Below are 8,420 nucleotides of genomic sequence, written 5' to 3'. Positions count from 1 at the left end.
GGACCTTGGAGGATGGGAGCCATTTCAGGAGTTCATTTCACTCTTAGGGGACAAATCTGTGACTGCTAGTGGTCTCTAAGATGTGGGAGACTAAAGATGGCTCATCTCAAACCTTCCAAAAAGTGTAGCTCAACCCCACCCTTTCATTTTCATATACAGGTTTTCTTTGAGTAGCCCTGGCTGTCCTGGAACTCTATAGACCGAGCTGGCCTCAAATTCTCAGAGATCCACCTGTCTCAGCCTCCTGAGTGCTGGGCTGAAAGGCGTGTGCCACCGCCTGGCTGAACTAGGCATTTTTTTTTTTTTTTTTTTTTACCTCTCCTGGGTAGAGAGTGTGGTACACAGGCAGGGACAGCTTATGCCGTGGGATCCACTGTCCTCTGTCCGAAGGTACTCAGTTTTGGGGTATGGTAAGTAGGGGTTATATGTGGCCCGACTTTCACTCACCACACAGTACCCAGGGTGCTTTGTCTGTTCAAGACCAGCTCCATCATGCTCTTCACGGCTGACTTTAGAACGAGGGTGGAGGGCCGGGGGTGGGGTGGGAGCGGGCCTGGATACCACCATCACGTCCTTGCCTTCCTGATAAGCTGTGTTCTTGCAGCTGTGTTCACTGGCTCACAGACCTTCCCCAACTCTTCCTGCAGCCGTGCTCGGTCATTCCAGCTAGCCCCTGAAGCGGCTGCTCTAGGCAGATCTCATCGTGCTGCCTGGAGCACAGTGAAGATCATGCTGACCAAGCAGCCTCAGGCTCTGCCTAGAAGAGACAGTGGGTCCTCACCTCTGCTCTCGGCAGCCATGCTGAAGATGCGACGTGCAGTTCTGCTCAGGCTCCATCTTCACAGAGCCTCCCCGTAACTGGCTGTTGCAGCGGGGCTGCTTCCTCCCAAGCATCCACCATCACGAAGCCGTTGCCATGGTGACTTACAGAGCACCTTAGCCTACTGTCCTGGCAATGGAACTGAGGCTGCTACTTTTCCTGTGGAAAGGGGCATGAGGTGGGTTATCACCATTCCATCCTGTCACCCCACTGTGTAAGCTTTTTGGCAGGTGTTAGGGTACCTAGGAGGTAGAAGGGTGGCTGGGAACAGGGACTCGTCAGTGACTTGGCTTTCTCTGAGTTGTCACCCTCCTGAGGAGGGCTTTTTGGTACTGTAAGCTGTCCTCCTGTAAATAACCATTTACCCGTGCTCCTATGAATAGCCCAGGGTTCTACTTTGTTTCCCTGAAGCTGTGATAAAACACTGACCAAAGCAACCTGGAGGAAGGAAGTTTGCCTTACAGGTCACAGTCCATCATCAAAAGAAGCCAGGGCAGGAACTCGAGACAGGAGCTGAAGCAGAGGCTGAGGAGGAATGCTGCCAACTGGCTTGCTGCCCATGGCTTGCTCACTCTGCTTTCTTAGACAGCGTCAGGACCTCCTCCCCAGTGAGAGTACCACCCACAGTGGCCGGGCCTTCCCACATCAAATCAGATATCAAGAAATGCCCCAGAAGCCAATCTGATGGAGACAATTCCTCAACTGAGTTTCCCTCTTCCCAGGTGTATCAAATTGACAAAAACTATGACACGCAAATAAATTCATTGGTTCACTAGGCTGAAGTTGGTTGGGGTCCTTCCTGAGCCTGCCAGCCCTTCTCTGAGGCGCGTAGATGGTTCTCTACCTCTCTCACGTGACACTGGCAGGAATAGAGTCACATTGTGCTCTTTTTCTGACCTGCTGGGCTAGAAAGGCCGGCTACGCCCTTTGCTCACGTCAAGTGATGCGCACAGTAGGTGCTTGAGTAATCATCTCAGATGAATGTAGTGATCAAATACCCTCACATATAATTTTCTTGCTAGCTCCTCTCTTCTGGTCTCCCCATAAATAACTCAGTAGCTCTTTTTTCCTCTCTCCTCTCCCAAACCATGGCCTAAGGACTCATACTCCTGCACACTCTTGTGTTTCTCTGTGTTTGTGTGTGCGTGTGTCTGTGCATGCGTGTGTCTGCACGTGCATATTTGTGTGTGCATGTGTACATATGTCTGTGTGTGCGTGCATAGGTAGGTGTGTGTGTGTGTGTGTGTGTGTGTGTGTGTGTGTGTGTGTGTGTATGTACAGGTACAAAATGTAGTAGTCTGGAGCAACTTGCAGAAGTCCATTCTCTTCTCCTGACATCCGGATTCTGAGGACCAGTTACAGGCTGTCAATCTTGGCATCAGGCACCTTTCTTATGAGCACATACACATGCCATACCACACCCATGAGCACATGCCTGGCCTCCTTGTGTGATAGGACCGTGGCCTCTAGGCTCTGGCGCCTGAATCTCAGCACCTGGGGCTTCTGTACTCGATCCTGCCTTTCTCCCTTGACTCGCACTCTGGGATGTCTCGGTCCTCCATTGCTCTCTGACTCCAGGCTTTGGCCGTTTCCTAATGCAGTCCTTGATCTCAGAGTCCCAACACAGTTGTTGCTTGCCAGCCTGTCGACCTCACGCCTTTGCTTTTCTTTTTTTTTGCTGACATTTTCCTCTTTGATATATGGCCCTGTCAGCAGGAAAGCGTGAGGAGGGGCCTCCTGGCGAGCAGCCTGGCAGGCTGAATCCAGTCTTTATACTTCTGTCCACACAGCCTTATCGGTTGGGCTCGTAGCATGCGCCCGACGAGGTTGTCAAGGAGATAACAGGAAATGATGTCTATCGGGAGAATTGGATAGTCACCCGATTGTCGTTTGGTGGCATTCTGTACAAGATGAGCTAGACAGTCCACGAGGAATCACTACAAGCAGGAAGGAGACTGACCTATATATACAAGGTCACGTGGCCAGCTGTTGGCAGACCCGTGACTAAATGTCTCTTCACTTTGTGTCTTGGCTGGGGTTTTTCTTATAGCTCCCATCTTTGGACAAGAAAAGTCAAGTGGTACATCCTGAGAAAACATTGAGGCTCCTGAGGACCAAACTGGAAGCTTCTGTGCCCCTAGCTTACCAGCTCACTGCCTGAGAACACAGCAGTGAGGCAGCCATCTTTCTGGCCCCAGCAGGGTTTCTAGCTCCCTAGGAGATTTCTAAGTAGTGGAGTGGAAGAAAATGAGCTGTCATCTCCGAATTGCTGACAGCAGAAGGACGTACCTGCCCCTCCGCCACTCTGCTGGAGAGGCAAACGCTGTCGGACAGATGCACAAATTGAATTACAAATCCAGAGATGCCGGCATGTCGATAAGTACAAAGGCACACAGGACTCTCGCACACGCAGAAACCTGTCACGCATTAGGCCGTGGCTGGAGGGCCTCAGAATCAGTCGACCCTCACACTCAGTGTAAGATAAGGGGCTGGTACTTTCGTGGCTGTGTTCCCATTCTCAAGTACCCCTGTGCCCACCCACGTGCTGTCACGTTGGCCTGTGCGTGGGGGAACAAGAACAGGAGTGAATACTAAATCTTGGCTTAAGCAGCACGTAGGTGTCCCAGACACACACACACACTCTCACACACACATACACTTCCCAGACGGGCAGCCAAAGTGCACGGGGACCAGCCTCAGGGTTAGCTGAGCAGCAGTGGTCCCACTCAGGGGTGGTGCATGTTGTCATGGAGACAAGAACAGAAGATGTTGCGTTTGGAGGCAGGCGTCATGTGTGGGCAGCTAAGCACCACAGAGGCACAGATCTCAAGGAGAGGGGGCGGGGAGCGGAGACTTCGAGCTGGGAAGTGGGCTCTGGGCTGTAAGATTCTGAGCTAACCTCTGGCTGCTAGGCTATGAGGAGTCTGCTGTCACGTGGTACTGTGGCAAACCCTTTCCTGGCAACTGTGCCGAGGCCACAGCCAAAGCAAAGCCCACTAGCGAGGGCAGAGAAGAGGCAGAAAGTTGAAAACGTCAACTGTTTCTGGGATGACAGGTGTGCTACTAATGAGCAGAAAAAAAAAAAAAAAAAAATTAGCCGCCCCAAATCTAAAGTCATCCTAGGTAAGGAGTAGAATGAAAATTCAAATCCTTGCTGTGGTCAGATCTGTGGGCTGTAACCCTGAGCTGTCCATCCATGTTCCCAAGTTTAGGGTGCTTATGGCCTGGTTGATGGTAGCCATGGTGATGGACAGGGTTCCAGAGTCCCCGCTCTTGGTCAATGAACCCAGCTACCTCTCCTGACTGCACGGTGCCTCCAGGAAGGAGCCTGGCTCGTCCTGAGTGCCCACTCTCCTGTCTAGAGGTGGTTTATCCTGGACCATGGGCTCCAGCTTGCCTGTTTCCGCCCTGGCTCGAGTGTGGCCCTAATCATTTGTTCCTGCCTTGACTGCATTCAGTGAACATACGAGCCAGGGCTGTGGGGAGCAGCCCACTGTCTCGCAGCCTGCAGGCCTCCCAGGGCTCACGGGCCTGGCCAAAGCCACAGAGCTTCTCTGTGTTCCATCTGAGAGTCTCAAAGGCTAAGAGGAGCCCTGCAGGCCACAAATAGGCAGCGCTGGGCACCGAGGTGCTGGACCCTCGATCCTCCCACCTATTTCTGTGCACACCCAAATGCTTGAGATCTGCTTCTGTGTCTGGGTTCAAGCCTGGCAAAATAATGATCTAGGTCACCAAGGGGCCAGGTTTGAACCCTGTTTGTGCCTCTCACTGGCTGGGTGTCCTGGAGAAAGCCCTGTGGCCTCTCTGAGGCTTGTTCCTAAGACCTATGATCTCAGACCTTAAACTTCTCCAGGCTGGTGAGCCCGAGGCTGACAGAGCTGGGGAGCTGATGTTCTTCTTCCACACAGCCTTTTCCCTTCCCCTGCCTCTCCAGTGCCCCCTTCTGAGGGCCCTGGGCCTTAAGGATGGGAAAGGCCCAGGGTGGTGTGGTCAGTTGGGTGCTGGTGGCTATGTGGGGAAATTGAGGAAGCCGTAGGGCAAGGTATGGGCCCCTCTACCCAGAGAGGTCTTAGGAAACAGGAGGGCCCACTGTAGGCCCCGAGGCCTTTGTGGGTGTGGAAGGAGGCAAAGTGTTCAGTGCTCTGACTGCAATCTCTCCAGGTTTCTTAGAAATGTTTGCTCTGACAGAGAGAGGAAAAAAAAAAATCTGTTGCTATGGCAACCTAATGTCTTTCCCTTCCCAAGCTGAGTCCTCAAGGGGAAATAATCTAGCAGCACCAAGGATGTGCAATTGGACAGACTGAATGGGGCTTCTCGGGCCCAGGTCTTGACTCAATCATTAATCCCTCCCTCCCAGGACAGTGAGGGCTGGTTACCATTTTTAGACGCAGTCATTCGTTTTCTCAACAAACACTAACTGGGACCCTGCCCAGGGTGCTGTGTGGGGCCTGAGGAGGCAGGAGGCTTTGTAATTTGATCCAGGACTTGGGAGAAGCGAGTGCTCTCACCAGATTGGGAGGTTAGGCAAGCCTGGGGGGGGGAAAGATGGGAAGGCTTCCTGGAGGAAGCCCGATTTAGCTGGGTCTTCGGGCTTCTCTGAGTGCCAGAAGCTCTTAGAAACACTCTAGCCCCGTCCATGTTTCAGAGGAGAGCACTGACACCCCGAGCAGACAAATGACCTGTCAGGAAGAAGCGCGTTAGTGACAGCCCCCCGGGGGGTCGGTAATGGGCGTAAAATGAGAGGCGCTTTTATATCTGACCTGAATAAATAATTTACTTCTGGATTTTTAATAATTTAAAAGCCTTCATTTCATCTGTGTCTCATCAAAAATAGAAACGTTGGCCTCTCTTTCTAGATTTCTCTTAAGGTTGCTGGCGGGTACAGAGGCCAGAGTGGGGGTCGCTGGAGGGTTTTGGCTCCAGGACAGAGGCTAGGGACATTTGGTTGGAGAAGGAGCAAATAACCTTCCTCTGAGACCCTCTGATGCCCTGTCCCCCTCCCTTAGGGTCATTCTGTGTCCACTCAGTCTTCAGCCAGAGGTCAGTCCACTGAGATCCCTCTGTATTAGGGCTCTCTGCAGGAACGGAAATGAGAAACTATATAGAGGGGCTTTATTACACTGGCTCATGGGATAGAGTTTGGGTAGCCCAGCATGGTTGTCTCACACCAGGCAGGCCGAGAATCCAGCAGTCATCCAGTCCAGAAGGCTGGATGTTGCAACAGTCCCAAGATGGCTCAAAAGCCCGGAGGATTCCTGGTCTCCAAACCCAAAGCAGCTGGTTCTAGAATCATTGAAAGCGAGGCTGCAGCAACAGGACAGATGTGCTTGCCAGCTGGAGTAAGAGCAAGTCGGCAAAACAAGAAGTTTCCTTTCTCCATGTCCTTTTATGGGACTGCCACTCAAGGCAGCATCCATGTTTAGGGTGGGTCTTCCCTGCTTCAGAAAATCCTTCACAGGGGCGGCCAGTGTCCCTCACAGGGGTGCCCAGCAGCATGTGTCTTAGTCGATTACAGGGCAGCCAACTTGACAACTGAGATTAGCCATCACACCCCCTAACACTTGGAAGCCTCCCTATCACCAAGGCCCTTTCCTGAACTCATAGGATCGTGACCCCCACTTCCTAGAGTCGTTCAATGAATTCAGCAAATCCATGTCTTCACGTTTCTGGCCCAGGCTCCCAGTCTGATATACAGTGGGCCCACAACCTATAGGAATTTCTGTCTTGGGTTCTAGCCTTGGATAAAAGTGGAGCACAAACTGCTGAGAGGCGCTAGAAGGAGCAAGAATAGAGAACTGGGGGGCTGAGACAGGAGCCTACACTTCTCAGGAGTTCTGGAAGTTTTCAAAACTGGACTAGCTCCTCAGAATACCACTCACTCCTTCCTCTCGCTCTTCTGCGTGTCCTCTTAGAGCTCATGGATCTCATGGGACCAGCTTCCTCCTCACTGGGAGCCAACCATGAAAATATTAGAACAAGGCCCCTATCCTTCACACAAGCCTGGCACCAGGCAAACTTCCACTGCTGCCACTGCCATCCTCGGTCCCCGCTGTCCCTTCTTGGGCCTGGAGCCTGGCTCGAGGCAATGTGCATCCTCGTGGCATCAACTACAATGATACGCCAGCCAGCCAACATCCAGCACAGCCTGGATACCTTCTCTCTCTACCCTGAGCACTAGTGTCTCCAAGGAAGCAGTCAAGCTTCAGACTCAAAGCTTTTCATACCCATGATGCTCAGGTGCTAATCTCCAGAGAGTTCTATGTCTTCATGGTGGTTTCTATCACATTGACCACCCCACCCCCACCCCTGCCCACAGCCACAAATGGTCCAGAGAGATAAGTATTATTTTATTTTTATTTTATGTGTATGGGCATTTTGCTTGAATGAATGTCCATGGACCATGTGCATGCAATGCCCATGGAGACCAGAAGAGGGCGTCAAGTCCCCTGCAACTGGAGTTACAGACAGCTGTGAGCTGCCATGTGAGTGCTAGGAATCAAACCTGGGTCCTCTGGAAGATCAGCCAGTACTCTTAACTGCTGAGCTATCTCTCCAGTCCAGGTACTATTTTTTAATGAATTCACTGAGCTAAGAAGTAACAGGGTCAGGGCAGGACTCCAGGCCATTCCAAATCCCATGCCCTCCCTCTTTTCCTGATCTCCTTGGGTCTGGACCACTCCAGGGAAGGGTCATGCCCTACTTTCTAGGCAAGGGCATCTAGAAAAGCCAGGCATCCAGCTGAGGTTTGCTGCCTTTTTGGGTTCCTTGGCTCATAGATGCTTCACTTCATGTGTAAGTGACACACACACACACACACACACACACACACACACACACACGGTGGGGAGGGGAGAAAGAGAACAGTCACACTGGATTAAAGCCCACCGTATTCAGGTCTGACCTCATTTTAACTAATTTTATCTGCTGTGATCATAGTTCCAAATAAGGTCTTGTGACTAGCTGCCTCCACTCCTGCCACTATGAGAGTCTGCATCCTAGAACTGTGAGCCAAAATAAACCCCTCCTCCATCAAGTTGCTTCAGTCAGGTGTTTTGTCATAGCAATGGAAAAAATTAACTGATACAATGTACTTTTGTAAAAGAGCAGTCTACCCTTCTAGACCGGAGACTAAGCTCTGCCCGTTGGTGTACTTTTATTTATTTCTCTTTGTAGTCCTGGCTGTCCTGGAACTTGCTATGTAGACCAGACTGGTCTTGAACTCACAGAGATCCTCCTGCCTTTGCCTCCCAAGAGTCAAGGCGTATGATGCCACATTTGGTTTCTTTGGTTTTTAACCATGGTAGACACACAGGACTGGTTTGGAAACCTAGACTTTTTTACTTGGTAACCGTGTGTTTAGACATTTCCTTTTCATCCATCTCTTTCCCCTAGAGCAGCACCTTCCTAATGCTGCGACCCTTTAATACAGTTTCTTATGTTGTGGTTATTCCATTGCTACTTCCTAACTGTTATATTGTTATCATTCTAAATTTAATGTAAATATCTGTGTCTTCTGATGGTCTTATTTGACCCCTGTGAAAAGATCATTTGACACCCACCCCCAAAGAGGTCATGACCCCCACAGGTTGAGAACCACTGT

At 51.1% G+C, this 8,420-nt stretch overlaps 1 long non-coding RNA gene across 1 annotated transcript in view; it reads left to right on the top strand.

Annotated features, from left to right (window-relative positions):
- Positions 1-1,592, top strand: part of LOC129688316 (uncharacterized) — a 2,589-nt gene extending 997 nt beyond the window's left edge. The window contains exons 2-3 of the long non-coding RNA XR_008721916.1: positions 648-998; positions 1,406-1,592. This is a non-coding gene — a long non-coding RNA (uncharacterized LOC129688316). The remainder of the gene's footprint in view (positions 1-647; positions 999-1,405) is intronic.
- Positions 1,593-8,420: the final 6,828 nt, after the last annotated feature.

This window comes from Psammomys obesus, unplaced genomic scaffold, assembly GCF_907164565.1.
Source record: "Psammomys obesus unplaced genomic scaffold, mPsaObe1.curated_primary_1811, whole genome shotgun sequence".
In the NCBI taxonomy this organism is placed as follows: Eukaryota; Metazoa; Chordata; class Mammalia; order Rodentia; family Muridae; genus Psammomys; species Psammomys obesus.
Note: the sequence above shows the minus strand (reverse complement) of the source record. Positions and strands in the feature narration are given on the sequence as shown.